Genomic DNA, 25,882 nt, shown 5'->3' on the forward strand with positions numbered 1-25,882 from the left:
CAGAAGGAAGTCATAAATGGAGGCTGTAACTCAATCTACCACACTGACACAATTATGTTTGTTATATAATTCCATCTAGGAACATGTAGGTGTACTTTTTCATCTTTTTTGTTTTATTTTATTTATTTATTTATTTATTTATTATTTATTTTTTAACATTTTTATTGGAGTATAATTGCTTTACAATGGTGTGTTAGCTTCTGATTTATAACAAAGTGAATCAGTTATACATATACATATGTCCCCATATCTCTTCCCTCTTGCGTCTCTTTCCCTCCCACCCTCCCTATCCCACCCCTCTAGGTGGTCACAAAGCACCGAGCTTATCTCCCTGTGCTATGCAGCTGCTTCCTACTAGCTATCTATTTTACTTTTGGTAGTGTATATATGTCCATGCCACTCTCTCACTTTGTCCCAGCTTACCCTTCCCCCTCCCCGTATCCTCAAGCCCGTTCTCTAGTAGGTCTGCGTCTCTATTCCCATCTTGCCCCTCGGTTCTTCATGATCATTTTTTTTTAGATTCCATATATATGTGTTAGCATACAGTATTTGTTTTTCTCTTTCTGACTTACTTCACTCTGTATGACAGACTCTAGGTCCATCCACCTCACTACAAATGACTACTTTTTCATCTTAACTGAGGTAGTACTCATTGTAATGATTGTAATGATGTTTCCATGATGCTCTTTATGGATATTTGAGTTTTGTTAATACAAACAATGCTGCTTTGAATACTTGTACATGTCTCCTGGGGCAGGTGTGTGAGAATTGCTCAATATTAAACTACTGTATAGCAAAATTACCCAAAAGTTTGAAATAAAGCAAAAAGATGATTGTATGCCCTTTAAATAACATTCTAAGAGCATTTTTATTAAGCGTCCTGGAGATCATCTAACTCTCTCAGGGATGTAACTTTGTTGACTTATTAATAATTAATTTTATAATGAAGTTCTATAATTTAGGACAGGTAGAGATGAACTTGTAGGAAAATGATAAGTTGTGATGATTTTTGTATTTGGTAAAGATGATAACCCTGAAGGTTGCAGCTTTATTGTCCTTTGGTACAATAACATTTTGTATTCTATTCAGCAATTTTTCCTCTATATAAATTCCAGTTTCTCATATCCTCATGAAATTAGTTTTGTCACTCTTCTGTTTCCTTAATTAAGCAGTTAAATAAAACTTTGGCATATGCTCATCATCTATTTGTATGAGAATAGTTTTTATTCCCCTACTGAAGCCTTTTATTCTGAATTAGTTTGTGCTTAAGGAAAGCAACTATGCCCGTAATTCATGTGCCCCAGTCTTATGACACCAACTCGTATTTGGCTAATTAGGAACGAAGCAAAACTGCATTCTTCTTAGGTCTATTCAGTTGATAAATGTCATTTAACTGATTTCTTTCATATAATCTTTAACAAGAACTCGTAAGTCACATTAATTATGCCCCAAGAGATGAGGGACCAGTAGTAATTCAGGTGGGCACTTCTGAAAAGACTTGTCAGTTTTCTGTCCTGTTCTAGTCAGACTTTTTGGAAAACCTTGGGGAAAGATTGAAGTTTCCCACCAATCTGAGACTACATGTGAGTTTTTGCAGCATTAACTGGGAAAACAAGATTCCCAACATGGCACCCAATAGACCTCCACAGACAAAGTCATGACCAAAAGAGCCCTGTGAGTCATAGTAGTAAGCAGATACTCCTTTTTTTTTTTTTAAGGACCAATAACAAAGACCATTTATTACGGTATGTTTATGGTAATTGCATGGAGATATTAATTTCAAGAAGTTTCCAGTTCAAAGAACTCAGACCCTCACCTAATATAACAAATTCATACAATATTTAGTGTACAAAAGCTCCTTAGGGTTAAGAGACAATACTAGGAAACTCATTACTGACACCAAAAGTGCCTGTCTCAGAAGAAGTTTGCCAAATCCATTTATTTCTTCACTCTCTCATTGGTAAGAAAGTCTCCTCTGATACTTAGCACAAGATGAGAGTGTTTCTACACCAGATGTTGAAGCCTAGATTCAGAGTCCAAGCTGACGGCGGCCACTGGTCCTCAGGGTTTCAAATTCTGCTCCTGCTGCAGCATAGACTCTTCTTGGGCTGGCTGGGTTACTGCTGCTGCCGTTAGCTTTAAAACTCTGCACTGCTGATTGCCATTCTTCAGCATTCAAAACCTCCTAGCAGGACAGATGCTGGGGAGCACAGTGTATCACTCTGCGTCCTGCCCCATCTGTCCCCTCGTGTTGCCACCCACCATCACCGTGCCATGACCACCCTGCAAATAGTCCTCCAGGGCCAGGGACCCTGGAGCTTCTGCCTTGTGGGGGGCAAGGATTTCAAACAGCCTCTCACTAGTTCCTGGGTCACTCCCAGAAGCAAGGCTGCTATAGCTAATTCTGTGTGTAATCACAGCCATTGATGGGGAAAATACCAGCAATATGACGCACTTGGAAGCTCAGAACAAAATCAAGGGCTGCACAGACAACATGACTCTCATAGTAGCCAGATCTGAAAGAAAATCTGGTCTCCTCTGGTGACAGAGGAAGGGAAACATCACCCATACAAGATGAATTTAGTCTCTGAACCCCAAGAGGTCCTACACATAGGAAGCACCCACCACAAAAGTGTCATGCCCTTTACCGCCTCACCTGCCTCCAGCTCTGCCCCCAGGATCATCACAAGCCAGTACAACAACCCAGCTGACCTCTACTCCTCTGAAAACATCTCCAACTTCAACAACGCCTTGGAGTCAAAGAAGGCAGCCGGTGGGCAGGAGACGAATGGCAGAGCCTTAGACCATTCTCAGCTTCCAAGCGGACTCGTCATTGACAAACATTCTGAAGTCTTCTTCAGGAGAAACAGGAGTTAAATGAGCCTCTGAAACAGTCCTCTTCGTTCCTGGTTCTGCAGGAAATCCTGGAGTCTGAGGGGAAAGGGGATCCCAACAAGCCATCAGGATTCAGAAGTGTTGAGGCTCCAGTCACCAAAGTGGCTGCATGGATTGGAAATGCTCAGAAGTTGCTCATGTGTGATAAAAGTGGCATTGGCATTGCTGGCGTGTTTTGTGAAGCTGCGGGACCGTCCCCACCACCCTGAGTGTTATGTGTGTACCGACTGTGGCACCAGCCTGAAACAGAAAAGACATTTCTTTGTGGAGGGTCAGATCTACTGTGAAAAGCATGCCCGGGAGTGGGTCACTCCACCCGAGGGCTCCGATGACATGATCACTGTGTTCCCCAAGTGAGCTGGCAGCTCTGCACCCAACACTGTTCTCCAACGAGCCCCTTCTGCATCTTGTCCTCTAAGAGTTCTGGCCTCTCTTTTCTTGAAAGTTGTCAATTACTTTGGTTTTATCCCTGCTCATTAAATGTCATGTCCCCCTTTGCTAGCTGACTCATGCTGGCTGCATGATGCCCGCTTTTATAATCAGCAGAGAATGATTTTGTTCGGTGTCCCCTTGCCAGCGTCACTGTGTCTTCTCTTCACCTCCATTCATCTCTGCTGCAAATGAACATCGGCCAAATTTGAACCAAACTGAATTTAATGTCTGACAATGATTTCATTTTTACTCAATAAATTAATAGACTTCAAAAACAAACAAAAAAACGCCCCAACCCGCCGCCCCCCCCCCAAAAAAAAACCTCCTAGCAGGCCAATGTGCCTGTCCCATACTCAGCTGTTGGTGATCACACGCTGGCAACCCTTCACTAGTCTGCAGCGCCGGTGGGGGGAGTTGGAGGGACACTGCTCCCGCCTCCAGTACCCTGCAGTGGGTCTGCCATCCAGTTCTCTGAGTTGCTCACTCCCAGCGGTGAGCCCGGGCGGGGAAAGGGGTCCCGGCCTTCAAGGCCCTCAGGGTCCAGAGACGGTGGCAGCCTTGCTGGACAGACACACGCGGTCCTTCAACCTCAGCCACGCGGCCCCAAGACTCGGACACCCGGCCACGACGCCTGCCCGGAGGCCTGTGTGGACGCAGCCGTCGACCTCCCGCCCAACCCCCCACCCCAGCTTCACTTCCTGAGAACATCGTTCAGAGATTAGAAAGGCTCTGTCTGGTTCCCCCTCGTCACCGGCCGAGAGGCCTAGAAGGAAATACCACCCACCTCCATGATACCTACAGTGGAGACAGATGCTCCTTAATGGGACCTCGAAGGCCAAAAAAAAGAAAGAAAAGACATTGCTGAATCTGTTACAGAAAAGAATGGGCACCAAACCTCGATAAATACTAATTCCATGGCATTTCAGTGCCTTGAAAGCCTGGTAAGTGTTTGTAAATTTGTCGTGATGCTTGTGGTCTTGAAGCGATGTTTGAACTCTTTCCACTGGAGTGAAAATTCCTTCTGTTGACCCTGCAAGTACTGCTGCTGGGCTCAGGGTTGCAAACTCCGGGGAACTGATAGGCTTACAGGGAAGGCAAGATAAATCCTCATAGAGACAAAACGTAAGTGCCAACATAGCTGTCTTCTGCATTAATGGGAGAAGGATTCTAGGATACAAGTTTCGAAATCCATCCCTCCTCAACTGAAATACTGCATCCCAGGTTTTGATTCCATACAGCTGTCGCTGGAAAGAGGACTTTCCGAATGGGAAATGTGGCTGCTACATTGCTGAAAGCTCACAGCAGCCACACAAGTGATGCTTCATTTCGCCAACATTTGCAATATGAGGTGATATATCTCGTTTTGAAGACGTTAGGATTGGAGGCCTCTTTTCATAAGCTTCTGAATTTGTGTTGCTTAAGATCTTTCTTCTTCAAGATGGATTTTTTTTTAACCCATTACCGCAGGCGCCGGACTCCACGCCTGATGGCCGCCCACTCACAAGTGGGGGAGCCCAGGAGCCCTCAACCCAGCGCTGGCGCCAAGAATTACGGTTTTTTGTTGTTTGTTTTGTTTTTTTGGCCGCGCTGCCTGGCTCGTGGGATCTTAGTTTCCCAAACGGGGATCGAACCCGGACCCCAGCTGTGAAAGCGCAGAGTCCTAACCACTGGATCACAAGGGAATTCCCGAGAATGAGGTTTTTAACAACTTGAGAATGTCACTTTGCAGTACCTGTGCCTGACACTGCCACCTGGTATACTCCATTTGAGAGACTGTCAGTGCTTGTTATTGGGTTCTAGTGGACACTGAAAAGCTAAAAAAGTAACAGCAGGTGGTACTACACCCTGACATCCCTATCCTGAGATGGGTCAGAAATAAGAACACCAACAAAGTGGGTATTGCCAAACAAGCTTCCATTACTAATGGAAATGGTATTTCCAGGAAATTAAACCAGGCATTAATGACATCTTACAGGTACATGAAAAAGTGCCCACTCATTGGCCAAACATGGCTATCTCAGATGCAGGGTCTGTGCCAGCCACTCTGGCTTCTTCCAGGCTTTGTTACACCCAGTTTCCTGAGGCTACCTGGGCCTGGTTCACAGACAGACTGGCTAATTAAAGGATGATGGGGTATACCCAAATAAAACTGCTTAAAACTGTGCAAGGTAAAGGGAACTCTGCTCAGTGGGGGGAACTGCAGACTGTGATGCTTGCCTGGAAACACCCCCCGCACCCCCTGCCCAAGTGCACCTTATTATATTTTCACTGACTCTGAGGCAACTGAGGCAATCACCGTGGTGGGACAACTGGATGAAAAAGTTTCATTTTCTATGGGGACAAACCTTATGGCAGCACATTGCACAAGACCCAAACCCCCTGTTTGTGTCCCATGTGGATGCCAAAGAGAAAGGATCCTTCGATGATGAACATCACTGGAATACACAAACTTGTCAAACCTGTACTGCCAGGTAGCAGGTGCCCTTAAAGGATGGAACGGGCCCCTCTGAAAGGAGAAACTGACCAAGATAACTGACAAAGTAGGCTCAGCTCCCAGTGGAGCATACTCTTCATAAAGACACTTTGGGGTCTAAATGTAGCATTTCCTAGAAATAGTACCACCTATTTAAATAGAATGTTGGTCATGTTAGGGGATGCAGGAGACCTACACTGCTTGTAAGATTCCCACACTGCATAATTAACCCTTCTTGCTGTACCTCCCATGCTTACCACTTGGGAAACTGGGCTACTGGAGTTTCAGAGTAGCAAAAAAGAACTGGGGGTGGGTGACTCTAATCTGGTGTTTCTTTTGCCATCTGACTATATTTGTTGAATTGAGGCAATTATGCCTATGATAATGATCAGGAATATGAGGTTGTCATATTCCACCACAACTCCTAAGGTGGTCCTGCTGCGACCACACATCAGGGGGTGAGAGAAATTTTCAAGAGTAGTACAAAGTATATATACTGCTGAGCCACATCGGGATGAGTCTGAGTTTATGGTGTGGGTAAGACACGGGAAGGATTCTTCAAACATGATGGAGTGACAGCTGCAGGAACTGGTCATTCTGATTATCTGGCTGCTGAAGGACCCTAGCTGATGGGAAGAAAACACTTTAGAGCCTGGGATGTCAGGGGTAAAGGGAGGTACCTAATCTCACTCTGAGCTATTTGTCTGCAGGGAATTTGGCCAATTTAACCCAGACTGCCACCGCCACCCTCCAATATGCTGGCCAGCATTGAATCTTCATCAGAAACCTCCCAATAGCCACTGATACCAGAAAGGAATAGCCTCCACTTGAAACAACAGAACAAAATTGACTTTGTGGACACTGATATTATTGTTAGACGTTTTTGTACATTTCTCATTGACTACTGATTCTTCTAAATTCTATAGCATAAGTGCACTGATAGAGGCTTAGACCGAATCTGTTTCATGTCTTGAGCAACACTGGACAAGAGGGTCTATGCTAGTATGACTCTCCATCTGGGCCAAGTCAGTTAACTATGTCATAAACCCAGGTGCAGCATGAGGTGTTGGCAACCACACACACACACCACAGTAACTGGCCAGCAGAAAGTCCAGGACAATGTGATTGTCCATTATCAGTTACTTACAGCATGTGATGGGATGGCCCTTGCTACTAAGAATTCTTGGTTGAATATGTAAAAGGCCAAAGGGTGTGGACATGTAGGGGAATGGCTCCACCTGGACACCCTGGCAACCTTGCATATATCAACATAAACCTCACAGGCAAAGGTTTGAATCACAGGTAATCTGACTTTTGGCAGAACACCTTGTGACCCCCCCTGGAACACAAGAGGATGGAAGGTCTGTGAGAGCTGCTCTGGGCCATTTCCTACTCACTTCCCTATGTTCCCTGAAGGCTGCCACTGCCTCTTGGGTTCTGAGGAGGTATGAGGTTTCCTGTCCCATCCACCACCACCCCTCAGAATAGAGTTGCAGAATATAAAACTGCTTAGCTGCAGTCTAGAATTGGCTCCTCAGCAGTGGGTATACCCCAGCCTGTGCCTTGCATTTTTTGGTGTGTAAGCTTGACAAATGAAAGACCCTGCAACTTCCCCTCCCTACTAAGAAGTAAAACAGAAAACCAGAAGAAAAACAGCATCACTCAGGGAACTCTATGGATTAATGCCACAGTCCAAGACTTGAAAGAAGCAGGGATGGTGATATCTATCATATTTAAACTCACCAGTTTGGCCTGTGCAGAACTCAGATGAATTTTGGAGATTGACTGTGGGTTATTATTAACTGAGGCAGGCACTCTAATTATGATTAAAAACCCAGATTTAAAAATTTTACTGGAGGGACTTCCCTGGTGGTCCAGCGGTTAAGACTCCGTGCTCCCAATGCAGGGGGCCCAGGTTCGATCCCTGGTCGGGGAACTAGATCGTGCATGCATGCTGCAACTAAGAGTTCACATGCCACAACTAAAAAGACCCACATGCTGTAACTAAAGATCCCACATGCCACAAGGAAGATCCTGCGTGCCGCAACTAAGACCCGGCGCAGCCAAATAAATAAGCAAATATTTTTAAAAATAAAAAAATAAAAATGTTCCTGGAGCAAATCAACATGGCCCCTGGAACTTTGTACATAGCTGCTGACCCAGCTAATACCTTTTTCTTCATATCAACTTGCAAGGACCACCAGAAAGTTGCTTTTACCTATCAGTGGTCACCGCATACCTTCACAGCACCATGGGGCCAGGTCTGTTCTTTTCTCTGCCATAATATAGTCTACAGAGATATTGACTTGACATTCCACAAAACATAACACTGGTTCACTATATTAAAATTATGCTGATTGGATTTGATGAGCAGGAAGAAGAACTTTAGATGCCTTTATTCAGACATATGTGAGCCACATTATGGGAGATACAGCCAATGAAAATCCAGGGAGTTGTCACCTGAGTGTAGTTTCCAGGGTTTCAGTAGTCTGTGGCAAAAGACAAGGTTCCACACCTTGTACCACCTACCATGAACAAAGGTACATAACTCTTGGTAGACCTTTTTGGAATTGAGAGGCAACATATATCACAGGTGAGTATACTGTCTTGACTCATCTACAGAGTTGCTCATGAGAAGGCCAGTTTCAAGTTAAACCAGAGAAAGATGAGGCTCTGTGATAAGTCCAGGCTGTACTACAAGCTGCTCTACAACCTGGTGCTTATGCTCCAGCAGGTCCAATGATACTCAAAGTGTGGCAAATACAGTTGATGTATAGAGCTTCTCACAAACATGAACAGGAGAACGACAGCTTGATTTCTGGGGGGTTTTAGAAAATATCCACTTCTGGAGATAACTATTCTCTTTTTGAGAGTAGCTTCTGGTTTGCTACTGGGCCTTGGTAGATAATGAACTCCTAACTCCAGAACATGAGGTAGCCCTGTGGTCTGAGCTTCCCATCATGAACACACTTGGCCATAAGTTTGAGCATGTGCAGAAGCAATTTGTCATCAAATGTAAATGGTATGTAAGAGATGAGATTTGAGTAAGTTGGGAAAACCTGAGTAGGTTGCATGAGCAGGGGGCTCAGACTCCTTTGACCTGAATTCCTGTTGCATTGTCTGCTCTCTTTCGATCCATGCCTATGACCTCATGAAATGTTCCTGATGACCAACTGACTGAGGAAAACACTTGAAACCGGTTTACATCTGAGTCTGCACAATTAGCTGGCAATACAGAAAAGTGGCCAGCTATTAGCACTGCAGGGGTGACCCTAAAGTACAAAGGATTTTCCTTCCTTGCCTGTAATGCTTCTGCCAGCAACAGCATCTGTGGACTCACAGGATGCCTTCTGCACTTTCATGGTAATTCACCCATTGTTGTATTGAATGAAGGAGATCATTTCACAGCAAAGAATGTTCAGCAATGGACTCATGCCCATGACATTAACTGCTCTTACCACGCACACCATCACCTGGAAGTGGCTGGCCTAATTGAAAGGTGGAAGGGCTTAGATTCAGTGTGGCATCTGTTGGGAGAGGTTTGGCTGTGTTTAACAGTTTAAACAGTATATACTTTGTGTCAGAGACAATTATGTGGTGTTGTCTTCCCCCATGGCCGGAATACATTGCTCTGTGAGTAAGGAATAGAATTGGGTGCGGCTCCTGTGACAATTACATCTAGTAACCCATTTGCAGAATTTTTGCCTTTTGTCCCAGCAAATTAGAGTTATGATAGTTCAGAGGGTTAGTCCTCAAGGAATTAATATCAGAGGACATAGCAATTATGAGACTTCTATCTGAATATTTTACACTCTTTATTCCATTGAACCAACAAAAAGAGATTACTGTCCAGTGTGATTGATCCTGATTTCCAAGGGGTAAGGGAGGTTGCTGCTACCCAGTGGGGGCAATGAGGGCTATGTTAGGAACCCAGGGGATTCTTGGAGTGCCTCTTTGTACTTCCATGCTCAATTGTAAAGATTAATGGAAAACTACTACAACTAAAAGGTGGCAGGATTGAGGACTCAGACCCTTTGGGAATATAGTTTTGAATCACTCCACTTGATACAGAACTGAGACTAATTGAGGTTCTGAGTGAGGGCAGGGGAAATACAGAATAAGTAGTGAAAGAAAGAAGCTACAGATTTTAATCAGGGCCCCCTGACAAATTACAGGAACAAGTATGACAATAGCTTTGCATACTTTTTCTTTGCTTGTAATATGTATGTGTTGGTAGTACATATTCACCATTTTGATCTTTTCTCTCCTACCATTGTTTTACATATATACAAATTATTAGAATTTAATTTTTTTCTTTTTTTAATTTTTAATTAAATTTTTTTTAAATTTTATATTGGAGTATAGCTGATTAACAACGTTGTGTTAGATTCAGGTGTACAGCAGAGTGATTCAGTTATACATATACATGTATCAATTCTTTTTCAAATTCCTTTCTCATTTAGGTTATTAAAGAGAATTGAGCAGAGTTCCCTGTGCTATACAGTAGGCCCCTGTTGGTTATCTATTTTAAATATCGCAGTGTGTACATGTCAATCCCAAACTCCCAATCTATCCCTCCCCCACAACCTTTCCCCCCCTGGTAACCATAAATTCGTTCTCTAAGTCTGTGAGTCTGTTTCTGTTTTATAAACAAGTTCATTTGTATCATTGTTTTTAAGATTCCACATATAAGCAATATCATATATTTGTATTTCTCTGACTTACTTAGTATGATAATCTCCAGGTCCATCCATGTTGCTGCAAATGGCATTATTTCATTCTTTTTTATGGGTGAGTAATATTCCATTGTATATATGTACCACATCTTCTTTATCCATTGATCTATGGACAGACATTTAGGTTGCTTCCATGTCTTGGATATTGTAAACAGCACTGTAATGAGCATTGGGATGCAAGTCTTTTCGAACTGTGTTTTTCTCCAGGTTTATGCTCAGGAGTGGGATTACTGGATCATATAGTAGCTCTATTTTTAGTTTCTTAAGGAACCTCCATACTCTTCTCCATAGTGGCTGAACCAATGCACATTTCCACTAGAAGTGTAGGAGGGTTCCCTTTTCTCCACATCCTTTCCAGCATTTATTGTTTGTAGACTTTTTGATGATGGCCTTTCTGATTGGTGTGAGGTGATATCTCATTGTAATTTTGATTTTTGTTTCTCTAATAATTAGTGATGTTGAGCACCTTTTCATGTGCCTGTTGGTCATCAGTATGACTTCTTTGGACAAATGTCTGTTTCAGTCTTCTGCTCATTTTTTGGTCAGGTTGTTTGTTTGTTTTTTTGATATTGAGCCACATGAGCTGTTTGTAAATATTGAAGATTAATCCCTTGTCAGTCGCATGGTTTGCAAATATTTTCTCCCATTCTTTGGGTTGTCTTTTAGTTTTGTTTATGGTTTCCTTTGCTGTGCAAAAGTTTTTGAGTTTAATTAGGTCCCATTTGTTTATATTTCCATTATGCTAGGAGATGGACCAAAAAAGATATTGCTGCAATTTATGTTAAAGAGAGTTCTGCCTATACTTTTCTCTAAGAGTTTTATAGTATCCAGTCTTACATTTACGTCTTTAATCTATTTTGAGTTTATTTTTGTTCATGGTGTTAAAGAATGTTCTAATTTAATTTTTTACATGTAGCTGTCCAGTTTTCCCAGCACCATTTATTGAAGAGGCTGTCTTTTCTCCATTGTATAGTCTTACCTCCTTTGTCGTAGATTCATTGACCATAGGTGCATGGGTTTGTTTCTGGGCTTTCTATCCTGTTCTATTAATCTATATTTCTGTTTTTGTGCCAGTACCATACTGTTTTGTTGACTGTACCTTTGTAGTATAGTCTGAAGTCAGGGAGTCTGACTCCTCCAGCTCTGTTTTTTCTTTCTCAAAATTGCTTCGGCTTGGAATTTAATTTAGTTTTCAGGTAACAGAATATTCAGTAGAACCATGATGAATTCTGAAGAATAATTAATATAGTCAGCAATGTATATAATGACTGTTGGAACTGTGCATTTCCTTATTTTGGAGAGAGGGTGAAAATGCCTTCAGATATACAGAAGAAAGCTGTATTTTGTTTGGTGGAAATACACAGTTACATTGTTTTATGTAAGTTCTAACATGTGTTGAAGGGTGCATAAGGACACTCAGCAGCCAAAAGGGTAGGCAGTTGTCCCTTTCCTTTCTCCTTGTAGGTGAATTTACATTCTAAGGGGCAGAGTCTGCTTTAGACTTAATCTCTCATAGCAAATTTTGAGAAATATGTTCACCATGTTGACCCAGAAAATATTCAAGTCATACACAAGCAAAGGTGGGATTCAGGAGTATAATATTCTATCTGCTGTCTTGGGAGTGTGGAGGTTGGGTAGGTGGGAAGAACACAAGAGACAAGAAAGAGCAGAGAAGGGAAGTCGAGTCAGAAGAAGCAGAGTCACCAACCATGATGTTCTTTGTAGAAGTGGGAGTTTTGAGCATTGTGATTGGAAGAGTCACTGTGGCTGTGCTGAGCAAGGAGAGAGTTGAGAAGGGAATGGCTGCAGAGATGAAGGGGACCAAGAAAGAAGGGCATTGGCCACACAATACCTCTCCCTGGAACGCTCTTCTTCCCACCCCCCTTAAAAATCTCATTCCTCCTCCAAAGCTCATGTCTCTCCCAGGAAGGCTGCACTGATTTCAGTGGTCTGTGCCAGCCCTCTTCTCTGGACTCCCTACCTGTGTGCTCACTCCTCTCCCCCACTGTGGCCACACTCTGTCTCTGATTAGAGTCAATTATTGTTTCCTTCTCTGGCTCATCCAATGAACCACGAACTCCTAAAGGAAAGGAACAGAGTCTTACTTTTGCCTTTTATCTTCAATATCTGCCACATAGGAAGGCACACACAGAAGACAGGTCAATTTATGCATGTTTGGTTTGTGAATGATTTCAGAGGTGCAGAGTGGGCATTTGATTGTACCTTTGTAGAGCGGTTCTTGGGGATTCCCTAGGTGGGCCCCAGTGATGGAAGTGAAGCTCTCCAGGTAGAAGAAGCCCATAAACCTGCCATCCTGCCAACTGAGGAGCTGTGGTGCAATCTTGGAAGCTGTTATGGGGGCTAGGAGATGTGGTCATGCTTTTGAGGGCTCTCTCCCAAACTGTGGCAAACTGTCTGCTAGAATTTGCAAGGAGTATGATCTTTGTGGGGCTCTCATAGACTAAATTTAAGGAACATGTGTACTCTGAGCCCCATCTTCAAAATGACGCTGTTATGAGGCCATTCCTTTTTGCTCTGATAGGGTGCATTTCTCACCTGCACTGTGGTCCAGGACATTCAAGGAACCATCTCCACCAGCTTTCTCTCATTTTGAAGCAGGCCTGATGACCCCAGGCAGGCATGGACATGAAGGGACAGATCACCAGGAAAGTCAAAGGGGAGCCTGGAGGCAGGGGGGGGTTTAAGGAGACCTAAGAGCAGGACCCAAACAAGGAGAGAAGTTGGAGGTGGGTGGGCCACAAGTGGAAATGGGGAGAGGATGTGGGATGGCTGGGGCATCCTCAATGCAGCGCCTGCATCGGGCTCCTCTCGGCAGGTCTCATTAGCATGGTACAGCCAGCCCCACCCTGCCACTGACCCGCAGTGAGAGAAGCTGGTGATCTGCTTCTGCCGGGCTCAGAAGTGTCAGCGGGCGCCTGCCCTGAGTCCTACTGAGGAGAGAGAGAGGGGAGGAAGTCGGAGTTCTCGTTAGAGGAGGTGTGAAGGGGTCAAAGAGGTCGGGAGCGCCATCTCTCTGAGCCCGTCTCCCTGTTGGGCTCAGGTTCTGGCAACCAACCTCTGATTTATCCCCCCCTCTCCATTTTCTTAGCCAATCCCCGCTCCACTGGGCAAGGAGTGTGTCACAATGGGACCCTCGTGACATCCCTGCAGCCCAGCCCCCCATTCCTAACTGTGAAATGCTCCTAGTTGATGCCCCAGAGGGACCCAACCAGTCACAATCCTTTCTTCTAGCTCTTGCCTTGCTCTCACCCCATCCCACCTCCATCTGTCCAGTGTCCGGATATGTCAAGTGAACTGAAGAAAAACGATTGGAGCTCAAAAATGGTGACATTCTCACTTCACACCATCATGTTGAAGCCCACAAGCCCTTGAACCCGGAGCTCTCAGAGAGTCAGGACACCACCTGGACCAGCTGCTTCCAGGATGACGGACAGCTGAAGAACCCAGCACTAGGGCTGCCCAGAAACACTGGGGGTGGGGTGGAAAATTTACCCTGCCCCCTCTCTTCTGATCCTGCCCCTTGAGCATCTGGCTGACAGTTTTCCTTTCTTTTCTTTTCTTCCCTTTCTTTCTTTCTTTTTCTTTCTTTCTTTCTTTCTTTCTTTCTTTCTTTCTTTCTTTCTTTCTTTCTTTCTTTCTTTCTTTCTTTCTTTCTCTTTCTCTCCTTCTCTCCTCCTCTCTTTCTTGTTTGTTGAAGTATAGTTATTTCACAATGTTATAGAAGTCTCAGGTGTACAACATAGTGACTTACAATTTTTAAAGATTATACTCCATTTATAGGTATTGTAAAATATTGGTTATATTCCCTGTGTTGTACAATATAGCCTTGTAGCCTATTTTATACATAATAGTTTATACCTCTTAATCCCCTACTCCTATGTTACCCCTCCTCCCTTTCTTCTCCCCACTGGTAACCATTAGTTTGTTCTCTATATCTCTGAGTCTGTTTCTTTTTTGTTATATTCACTAGTTTGTTTTATTTTTTAGATTCCACATATAAATGATATCATACAATATTTGTCTTTCTCTGTCTGACTTTGAAATAAGCATAATGCCCTCTAAGTCCATTCTTGTTGCTGCAAATGGCAAAATTTCATTCTTTTTTATGACTGAGTAGTATTCCTTTGTGTGTGTGTGTGTGTGTGTGTGTGTGTGTGTGTGTGTGTGTGTGTATATGTATATATATATATATATATATATATATCCCATCTCCTTTATCCATTCATCTGTTGATGGATACTTAGGTTGCTTTTATATCTTGGCAATTGTAAATACTGCTGTTATGAACATTGGGGTGCATGTATCTTTTCAAATTAGTGTTTTCAGTTTTTTAAGGATATATATACCCTGGAGTGCAATTGCCAGATCTGTGGTAGTTCTACTTTTAGTTTTTTGAGAAACCTCCATACTGTTTTCCATAGTGGCTGCACCAATTTACATTCCCACCAGAGGTGTACAAGGGTTCCCTTTTCTCCACATCCTCCCCAACGTTTGTTTTTTGTGTTCTTTTTGATCATAACCATTCTGACAGGCGTGAGGTGATATCCCACTGTGGTTTTAATTTGCATTTCTCTGATGATTAGTGATGTTGAACATCTTTTCATGTGCCTGTTGGCCATATGTATGTCTTCTTTGGAAAAATGTCTATTAATGTCTTCTGACCATTTTTAATTGGATGTTTGCTTTTTTGATGTTGAGTTGTATGAACTGTTTATATATTTTGGATATTAACCCCTTAACAGTCATACCATTTGCAAATATTTTTTTCCCAATCAGTAGGTTGTCTTTTGTTTTGTTGATGGTTTCCTTTGCTGTGTAAAAGATTTTGTTAATTATGTCCCATTTGTTTATTTTTGCTTTTGTTTCCCTTGCCTTAGGAGGCAGATCCAAGAAAATATTGCTACGATTTATTGCAAACAGTGTTCTGCCTATGTTTCCCTCTAGGGGTTTTATTGTCCCATCTTACATTTAGATCTTTAATCCATTTCTAGTTTATATTTGTATATGGTGTTAGAGAATGTTCTAATTTCATTCTTTTACATTTAGCTGTCCAGTTTTTCCAGTGCCACTTGAAGAATCTATCTTTTCTCCATTATATATTCTTGCCTCCTTTGTCATAGATTAATTGACAATAAATTGGGCTTATCAGAGCTCTCTATTCTGTTCCATTGATCTATGTGTCTGTTTTTGTGCCAGTACCATACTATTTTGATTACTGTAGCTTTGTAGTAGAGTCTGAAGTCAGGGAGTGTGATACCTCCAACTCTGTTCTTCTTAAGATTGTTTTGGCTATTCAAGATCTTTTGTGTTTCCATACAAATTTTAAAATTATTTGTTCTAGTTCTGTGAAAAATGCTATCAGTATTTTGATAGGAAATTCACTGAATCTGTAGATTGCTTTTGGTAGTATTGTCCTGCCATTTTAAAACACCTTCCAAAGCTGAATGCCTGGGGTTTCCATAGTGATGGAAAACAAGCCTCCATTGCCCTGCCAAGACGTTGGTCACCCCAAATCTCATTTTGTCATCAAGAGTGATAGTCCAGACGTGCAGCTGTTATGTGCAGGGAGGTGGAGAAGTGCAGCCCTAATGTGGGGGCCTGGCCTTGGGAAGGGGAGAGATGTGGCTCTGTGGTTGGTGACTCTCAACCAGGACACCGGGCAACACTGATTGAAAGAACAGGGAATTGGGGGTCTCTGTTCTCCAGCTCCTGTGAGAAGCAGATGCCAAGAACAGACTAAACTTGCAAGGATTTTGATTAGAGGACACAAATGTATGAAAAGAAAATGATATGGGATCTGAAAAAAGCTAGGAGAGCTGTCAAACCACGATGAGAGTCTCATCCCCAACGTTCACAAAAAGGAAGACAGTGGGAGTGCCCCAGCCCCCGGGTAAAGGAAAGTTCGGCAGAGCTTTTGGGAGTCTTTGAAACAAAGCCAGTCAACAAAGAATTCTCCTGGCAGGCAGTCGGATTTGGGATCCCCTCACACTCTGGAAGAGAGCTGGCCTGGTGGCATGGCTTGGTGCAAATCCCCGGGTGGATTCAGAGTGCAGTCAATTCTACTCCAGCAGTGGGAGGTGGGCCACAGGGTCTCAGGTATGGAAACTGGAAACTGCAGAAGAAAGTGAGGCTGAGAGAGCCCAGAGGTTCCTAGGCGTCCAGAGTCCAAAGCTAAGACCAGCCAAGGGAACACCCACTGCAGTTCTGGGAAGTTCCAGTTCTAGGAAGAACTAGAAGATCTTGCTGGTGGGATAGTCTTAAAAGGGAGCAGGCAGGTGGGGCCTGAGCTGAGTGATAGTCAAGAAAGAGGTTCTTTTCTATTTAATTTTTTAAAAATCAGTTATACATTCACTTGGAACCAACCAACGAATGATGTGTCAAATATCTAAGGGGCTTTGTTTCAGAAAATAACAACTCTGTACCTCTTTCCTCATTTCCAGCCCCCTCAGAAGCCATTTTCTCCTCTGTGAGCTGAGCCACAGAAGTCTTCTCCTACACTGTCTACCTGGAAGGTGGGGGGAAAGCGCTGGCTACCCCTTATTCTGCAAACCCTTAGGTCCATGAATGATTGCTGCATTGGTCATTTGTTGCAACAATTTATTGACCACAGTCTGACACTTAACCCAGTTGTCTGTGTGTATACCTTTTCATAGCGGATTAAGTGAGACTAATTTTCACTTATAGTGCTGATTTTCTTTTTTTAATTAATTAATTAATTAATTAATTAATTAATTAATTAATTTATGGCTGCGTTGGATCTTCGTTGCTGCGAGCGGGCTTTCTCTAGTTGTGGTGAACAGGGTCTACTCTTCGTTGTGGTACACAGGCTTCTCATTGCGGTGGCTTCTCTTGTTGCGGAGCATGGGCTCTAGGTGCGGGCTTCAGTAGTTGTGGCTTGCAAGCTCTAGAGCACAGGCTCAGCACTTGTGGCACACAACTACTTAGTTGTGGGCTTTGTTGCTCCACGGTATGTGGGGTCTTCCTGGACCAGGGCTCGAACTCATGTCCCCTGCCTTGGCAGGCAGATTCTTAACCACTGCATCACCAGAAAATCCTGCTGATTTTCTTAGGAATTGATATTCCTTATGGTAAAACACTGATAAGATACATCTCAACCTTGGAAAGTTGGAATGGTTGACTTGCTTTATTTTATTGAAAAGTATGAAATTCTTCTTCCTTTAGAATAAGGAGAAAAAAAGGAGGGGGGGTCAGATTGTGGTTCTCATTTTTCCACTCTCTGCACTGTCTGACTGTAATTTACATTCTTTCACTCTCTGTGAATTTTGCCCTGTAGCCACATCACTGTTCTAAGCCGCTGTTTAGGCTGATACTAGAAGACTTAGAACAGTTCTTCTCACTCTCCAGTATGGGAAAGACCCATATTATTTCTGAATAAGTTCTATTTCATGGTACCTCATTTCTTTCAAATTGAGAAAATAGACTTCTGATACCCGAAAAATCCAATTTAGTAGAAGCACACATAAGTGGGGTTTGCTCTAACTATACTTTTTAACACTATGAAATTTAATAAAAGGGATGGTTTTATACTGAAGCCACTATATTTCAGCTCAAGACATGAAAGAAGCTTGTTATAAGGTCCTCTCACTTGTGAATAATTCGGGAACTTTAATTTCAAGGACAAGAGGTAAAGAAGTGCTAAGAGGCATGGTGAGAGTCTTTCTCTCCGGTTTTCCTCTCTACAGAGTAATTGTGGAATTACTTCAGACGTAAATTAGGATTGTAGTCATGTTTTGGAAAAACTTATATTTCATTCTTTTGTGACCTCGTCTTTTCTAGTTTCAGATTAAAAAAATTATATGTGACTACTGAGAACATTTCTTTTTTCTGCCCATGCATTATGTCTCTCTTCTTACCTTTCCAGGATGGTTGTGAATCCTTAAGGACAGGAACAAAACATTATCTCTATGTCTCTTCCAGCAGCACGGAGTGTTACACACTGAGTATTTGCTGATGGGTCAATGATGATTTATTCTTTATATGTGCATGTATTAAGGTGAAAGAAGCCAATTCTTTTTAAGAAGGGAAAATCTCTGTTGCTTACCAGGAATCAAGGGCAAGTCTGTTGTCTATCTTAATTTATTGTTATACCCATAGCTCCAGGGATGGTATCTTAAGGGTGTGAGGTAATAAAATATTTTCTAAATAAATCACAAATGAATAAAAGTTGATTTTCAAATAAACACCAGTAAGAAAATTGATAATTGCATAAATAAGTCCTAAATGGACTGTCATCAGAACTAATAAAATATTTTGAATGTCATTTTCTCTACAAAATAATGAGGATGCTCTGGGCCAGGTCAAAGGCCTGTCCATCTACCTAAGGCCCCATAAGAGTAGGAGTAGGAGGTGGCTTGTTGACCACAACTGGAACATTCTGAAAGCTCTGGTGATGTGGACCGCTTCTTGCCTTGCGACCTTAAAGTTTCATGTTTTTGCCTACTCAGTTGTGTCTGAGGGGACTTCTGACTCTCGCTTTGCATTGTTGCCATCAGCTGTGATGGATTTGAGCTCTATCCTTGTTGATGCTCAACTGACAGACTCTTAAGTACCTGGAAGCTTTGAACTAGTACTCAGTTGTGGGCCAGGAGTGGCAATATGAAGGCAGCTATCATTCATTGGCAGAGATACAGAATAAGATATTGTTCTTCCCTTTAAAATTAAAATCCCACATCAGAAAGTGAATATTTATTGAGCCTTTTGCCAGTTATCAATATATTGCCTCTCAGTTCCTAATTCACACTTCCATACCTGCTGTGTGATAGTGGTTGGGATTCCTTTCAGCAATTCTCATACAGGAAGCACAATGTTAGGTTTATTAATAGAGGGTGCTAGATGAGCATTGCAGGAGGAAGGGACTTCTCATGCTGGTTCTGGCAGTAACTGGTCACGTGTGGGTGTGTCCTTCCTTGGGTACAGCCCCTCAGCTCTACCCTATAGAGTCTTCTTTCATCTTGTCATTTATCATAGATTAATTATTCTCTCTTCCCTTATTAAATAAGGGAAGTTCCTATATTAAACTTCCCTTATTTAAATCACTCTGTGGTTTCTGTCTGATTGGACCCAGACTGCCATAAACATTTATTATGTGCTTAGACCCTTTGTAAGTATGTTACAGGCATTTCCTTATTTGTCCCTGTAACCCTATGATGTAGGTGGTTCTGTGGGTCTCATTTTTGAATGAGAAAACTGATGTCCATTGACATCTAGTAACTTGATGAAGGATAAACTGAAAAATGTGAGATGCATATTTGACAACCAAGTGGAGATATCAAGTAGGCAGTTGGCTCAAGTAGGATCAGGAGAGTAGTCAGGGCTGGAAGTAGAAATCTGGGAGCCATTAGTGTGTAGGTAAGGATCATAGTCTGTGATCCTAAATCTATACATTAATCCAAAGTCTATTTTATGCCACCATTGAGCAGCCAAGATGGAGGAAGACCCTACTTTATATTTTTAATACTTTTTAAAATATATATCTTCTTAATATTTTAGTGAACTTGATATTATTATGCCAACTTGAACACCATACCAGCTGTAAGAGGAATGGTTCCTGAATGTTTGCTGGGTGATCAAAATCCAAGCTGGGATGTCCTACATTTTCAACCAGGAAAAGAATTAGAACTACTAAAGAATCCTCTTTCCTGCTATCACATCTCTAGTTCCATTTTCTGCACAGATTCTTGGATACAAGTTGGCATAACATTCAGTGCTCAGAGAGCCAGTACGGCCATGTAGGTGGAAGGGGACTAAGGGCAGAAGGATTAGTGACCAGATGGAGATTAGGAATCATGATCTCATTGATCAAACTTCTGGCTTCAAGCATCCTTTGCCAACAGCAAGAATTTTAGAGCTGGTTTATACTCTGACTAAGGGCAAGGGAGCCATGGATGGTGTTTGAGCTGGTGAGGGCCCAGTGGAGCTGAGCCTGAGGGAAGGCTGGATATGGGTTGGGTTGGAGGCATGGAGCAGGAAGGGAAGGCCACATCACCTCCAGGGAATGGGAGGTTGCTGAGGGCAGGACTCAGAGCTCACTCACATCTGGAGTTTGGATAACGCCCTCTAAATATTTGCTGATGTGTCTTGGATAGAATAGAATGGGAAGAGAACAGGATAAGATGAGATGGAATAGACGTGAACTAAAAATCTAAGGAAGAGGACAACACAAGGCAGGTCTTGGGGCACGGGAGTGGAGAGGAATGCAGCAGCCTGTGGCAAGTGGTCTGGGGAATGTCAGAGGCAGAAAGCACACAAGTGAATCAGAAGCCTCTTCCATTCACTCCACCCCACCACAAACAACAGCCAGCCCACAGGTGTGACTCTGTGCCTTGTCACTGAAGATACCAGCCAAGGGCTCTGATCTACCTACTTGTCCATTTTCAAATGGAAATGCTGAACCACAGAATAAGTGGAAGAGGAGCCAAAACTGTAGAACTGAGCACTGAAGATGCTCAAGGATGCAGGAGCTTGCAAGGTGTATCCCTCCAAGACGAGGGAGGCATCCTGAGCTGTAAAACCAAACCGCTTCTTTGTAAGATGGGACATGGGGTACACAGGTCCTGTAGGTACTTCCCTCCACTTGGCACCCAGCAGCAGAGGAGAGAGAGCCCCATGAGGCTCCAGAGACAAGTGATATTTGCGGGAGGTAGTTTGTTTGATGGAGAAAAGGAAGGCAGCTTATTCTTGTAAACAGGCCTACAGCTGCCTGTCACTATTAGCAAGGTCTGTTACTCTGGGGTTGAGGGGTGTAAAGTTAAATGTGGATTTTTCCTGTGAACCAGCAATTCTGTTCCTAGATATATAAAGGGTCATTCTCAAATTGCTAAAAACAATTCTCATATAAATAAATGGTAAGTATATGTCATAATGTTATTTAACTCATTAATGAAGGAAGCAGCATAATGCTAAATTAATTCAACAAGGACACGAGAACTAGTATTTATATAATCTATTGAAAAAGAACTGCTGAAATAAAATTGCTAAATTCTATACCAAATTGATTACTGGCCTACAAGGCAATAATATTTTAATGGTTTGTGTTATTATCTCCTTTATTAAATATTTTAAAAATCAATACACCTAACCAGTTTTCTACAAAGTTCACCTTTAACATTAGAGGCCTAATCAACTGCAAAAGTAAGTCAGCAAAGTTTCGTTCCATGAGAGTCAGATGACCTACGAAGAGGCTTAATTAAATGTCACACAATCATCTTCTTATTTTACTTCAAATTTTTGGATAGTTATGCTAAGTAGTCACATAATCCATAGCAATTCTTGTACACCTGCCTTATTTGGACACATTTGGATACATTTGCAAGATTGTTCAAAACAGCATTATCTTCATTAGCAAAATCTAGAAACTACTGAAATGTTAAGAGAGCAATACATCAGTGAAAAGGAATGAATACATCCACATATTCCAATATGGCATAATTCCTCAATGTAATTTTGACATTATTTGACTTTTTATTATGCAATATGTCTTGCTTTGGCCAATGTGATTAGTGGACATGACACAAACATAAGCTAAAATGACCTTGCATGTTTGGTCTTGTTCTCTTGTGCCACCCAAAGAGCTTGCCTTGAGGAGCCATAGATTCAAATAGATCAGAGACATGTGGACCAGCTCTGGACACAGCCTGGATCCTGAACCTCAGCCCAGCTGAGCCCCCTGACCTCTCAGTTACACAGCCATGAAATAAATTTACTTTGTTCATTGTGGCATGCCACTGGGATTTGGGATGGTTTGTTATGCAGCATTATTGAACAATAGCTACCTAAGACAGACGTACAGACTAAAACCATTGATATGTAATGTTCTAGGACATGCAAACACAGTTAATGAATTCTGTGAATATACCAAAAAATGTAGCAAAACTACAAAGCAAAGCAAATGATTAATAAACATAAAATTCTAGATAGTGGTTACCCTACATGTGAGGGAGCTATGATGTTTGGGGTCACAGAGGATCTCAAGGATAATGGTGGTTTCTTTCTTAATCTGAGAGGTGGGCACACAGTTTGACTTAGTAGCTTACTATATATATTATAAGACCTCTCATATATACTATATATTTCATTTTCCTTCACATGGAAACCACACACAAAACCTTGAAATACAATGAAGTATATTAGAACCTAAGACACAGCCCACATGAAATTTTTTAAAAATTTAGTACAGGTAAACTCAATTCATTCAAATACGAGTTATCACAAAAGGTTGAGCACAAAATTTAATGAGACCTGAAAAAGGAGGACAGGAAAATCTTTTTTTTTTTTTAATTTTTATTTATTTATTTATTTATGGCTGTGTTGGGTCTTCGTTTCTGTGCGAGGGCTTTCTCTAGTTGTGGCAAGTGGGGGCCACTCTTCATCGCGATGCGCGGGCCTCTCACTATCACGGCCTCTCTTGTTGCGGAGCACAGGCTCCAGAAGTGCAGGCTCAGTAGTTGTGGTTCACGGGCCCAGTTGCTCAACGGCATGTGGGATCTTCCCAGACCAGGGCTTGAACCCGTGTCCCCTGCATTGGCAGGCAGATTCTCAACCACTGTGCCATCAGGGAAGCCCAGGAAAATCATTTTTTTAAAAAAATGTTGCCACAAGGCAAGAAAATATGACCAAATACTTTCAACTTACAGAGTTTATGAAGCAATTAATACTAAAAGAGGCAAATATAGAGATACTTGAGACTAGGGAAGAAATATTAGGGGTAAAGGATGAGATGAAAAGAGAGCTGAAGGAGTTTTTTTTTTTTAATAGGAAAAGATCAAATTACTAACAATACTTTAGTCTAAGAGCAGACAGTTGGGGGAAAAGAGGAAGTTCTTTGTGTGCCATGTAGAGCTATTTGCGTCTTAAAAGCATGGGAATTTGTCACTTGGGTTTTGGAAAATGATAAAATGCATGTTTCCTACCCACACCCCATGTTTGAGTCCCCTTGGCACTATCCCTGCAGCAGTGTTTGGGCCTCCATGCCTGGGAGACCCAATACTGATCCAGGTGTTTGTCTTGTTCTCAGACAACCTTCTAGCTCCCTGTCTTTCCTCCAGCCAGTCCTAGCTCTGCATGCCCAGGCCACAGGAACATCAGGATTCTCCAGACCATGCCTATATTCTTCTTTCCCAGTATAAACTTGGTTCCCCTGCGCACTGCTGCTCTGCTCCCAAGGTTTGAAGCCCCAGAACTCAGAGCCCCGAGTTCCTGTTCTGACTCCAGTGCCACCACCCTGGGTCTGCCTTGTAACCTCAAGGCTCCATTCTCCCTTGATTCTGTTGCTCATATCTGGACACTCAGCATGGACCAGGATGAGAGGGGACATGGCAGTAATGGAAGAGGCAGCAGGTGAGTTTTGTTTACCATCACCATGGAAGCTTCAGGCCATGGGCACTGGGTGGGGCTTAGGTGGAAGGGTTAGACAGCTTTCCTCAAGCCCTCTGCTCATCCCAGCTCACTGGGAGTACTCTTGGACATTAGGAATTCCTGGGAGAAAGCCCCCTGTGTTATTGAGCCCTGGTTTCAAGGGCTCACCGCACTAACTCCATGTGATCTTGAGAAGGCCATCCTCTCTGAGCCCAATTTTTTTTTACCTCTACAGCATGGGACATTTCCTGACTCCATAGGAAACAGTGGGCAGATGGGATGGAGTGAGAGACAGGCCCAGGTGGAAGAAACAAGGAACATTGTCAGGATGTTTCACTCGGCGGCACAGACTTAGAGAGCAAGCAGATTCAGGGAGATGTCTGTGGATGAGTCACAGAGGGAGGAATGGGTGCAAAGGTCTCAGTGAGACCCAATTAGAGCAGGAGCTGGCTGTGGCCAGGCAGTCATTAAGAGGAGATAAAAAGCTCATGCCAGGCCCTGGGACAAGGCAGAGAGAAGTCTGGGCACAGAGACTCTCTCCAGCCTTTACACTTCTGACACATTTCTTCCCAACACCCTACAAATGTGACTCTGCTGTTGATTCCACCTGGGGTGACCAGGGTGCTGGGAGGCCTGGGTAGCCAGGGTGAGAACGGCTGCTTCAAGAAGATGAGAAGCCATGGGGATGAGTAGGGCAGCAGGCGGCGACTCAGTGTGAAGCTCAGCACTGCAGGTCCATGTCTTCTTCAGGGTGTCTTGTTCCCCTGGCCACGCCTTGGACCCTGGATGACAACTACTTAGTGACACTCCCTAATCAACAAGACATGGAGAAGAAAGGATGGAAACATCAGTAAGTGAACTAAATGAGGTCTCTCACTCATGGGGAAATATGAGAGGACACAAGAAAATGAGTCTTCAGGGGGAAGTGCCTAGAGCTCAGACGTATTTGATCACATTAGAGCCAAAAGCACCAAAGCTTCACCTTAAACCTGGAAGACCTCTCATTGGAAATCTGCAGATGGAGAGGATAAGATTGGGTGGCTGTTGGCTCACAGACCTGGGCCAACTTTGTTTGAAGTTTCAGGAGAGCCTACAATGACCATTTTTTTCTTTTGGTAAATTCCATAAATGGACAATAATAGCAGGGGATCAACAATGGATTTAGTAGAAGCTCAAAAATGTCACCACAAAAATACAAAAAGGGATTAAAATCTTATCAGATTATGAAAAAAAGACAAACCAGTAAGGAACCTTTTGAAAATATCACCATGGCTCATGCAAAAAAGCAGATTCCAGAAAAGAATGGTAGGAGGTGAGCATAAGCTCTCCAGGGAGGTAAGCCACTGGAAAATAATTACTCTGTAAGACCCTGTGAACAACCAGCAAATAAGCTCCAAAGACAATGGGAATGGAAGAGGACAGAGAATGAAAGTCATGGTCCAGCAAGAGAAATATTTCAAAGACCAAAACCTGTGATAACATCTCCAGGACGATCTGGTCATGAAACCCTTCCAGACAGGTCCTCAAACCCAAACTCACCGTTTGGGCCAAAGACAGACACTGGCAAGTTCCCCCGCCCCATCCTGTGCCACCTGCAATGACCTTCTCCCCTTTTAATGAGAGAGATGGGCTTAGAATGTAACTTGGGTTTGAAGATGGGCGTCACTTCATGTCCAGGTGATTATAACTCGATTACAACTTAAGCGTACATGAAATACATTCACATATTTTGTTTCGTGTAATTAAAACAAACCTGAACAAGCACACCAATAACCTCGCTTGGTGATTCTCACTTGGGAAATGGACCCACTGGTTACATCAAAAGTACTCTGACTTGGAGAGTCTGGAGGAATGAAACTTGCCCGGCTGGTGGCTGTTGAAGAAGGTACTTGACCTTTACCTCATTTGACCTCACAAGCTGTACAACTGTGGCCAAGCTCTGAGAAGTCAT

General features: G+C 42.8%; 2 pseudogenes; one reads left to right on the plus strand and one right to left on the minus strand.

Moving 5' to 3' along the window:
* Nucleotides 1–1,403: 1,403 nt before the first annotated feature.
* LOC137750377 (mitochondrial nicotinamide adenine dinucleotide transporter SLC25A51-like) lies at nucleotides 1,404–25,882 on the minus strand (annotated as a pseudogene).
* On the plus strand, nucleotides 2,275–3,252 carry LOC137749892 (PDZ and LIM domain protein 1 pseudogene; annotated as a pseudogene).

The sequence above is a fragment of the Eschrichtius robustus genome, chromosome 16, assembly GCF_028021215.1.
Source record: "Eschrichtius robustus isolate mEscRob2 chromosome 16, mEscRob2.pri, whole genome shotgun sequence".
Lineage (NCBI taxonomy): Eukaryota > Metazoa > Chordata > Mammalia > Artiodactyla > Eschrichtiidae > Eschrichtius > Eschrichtius robustus.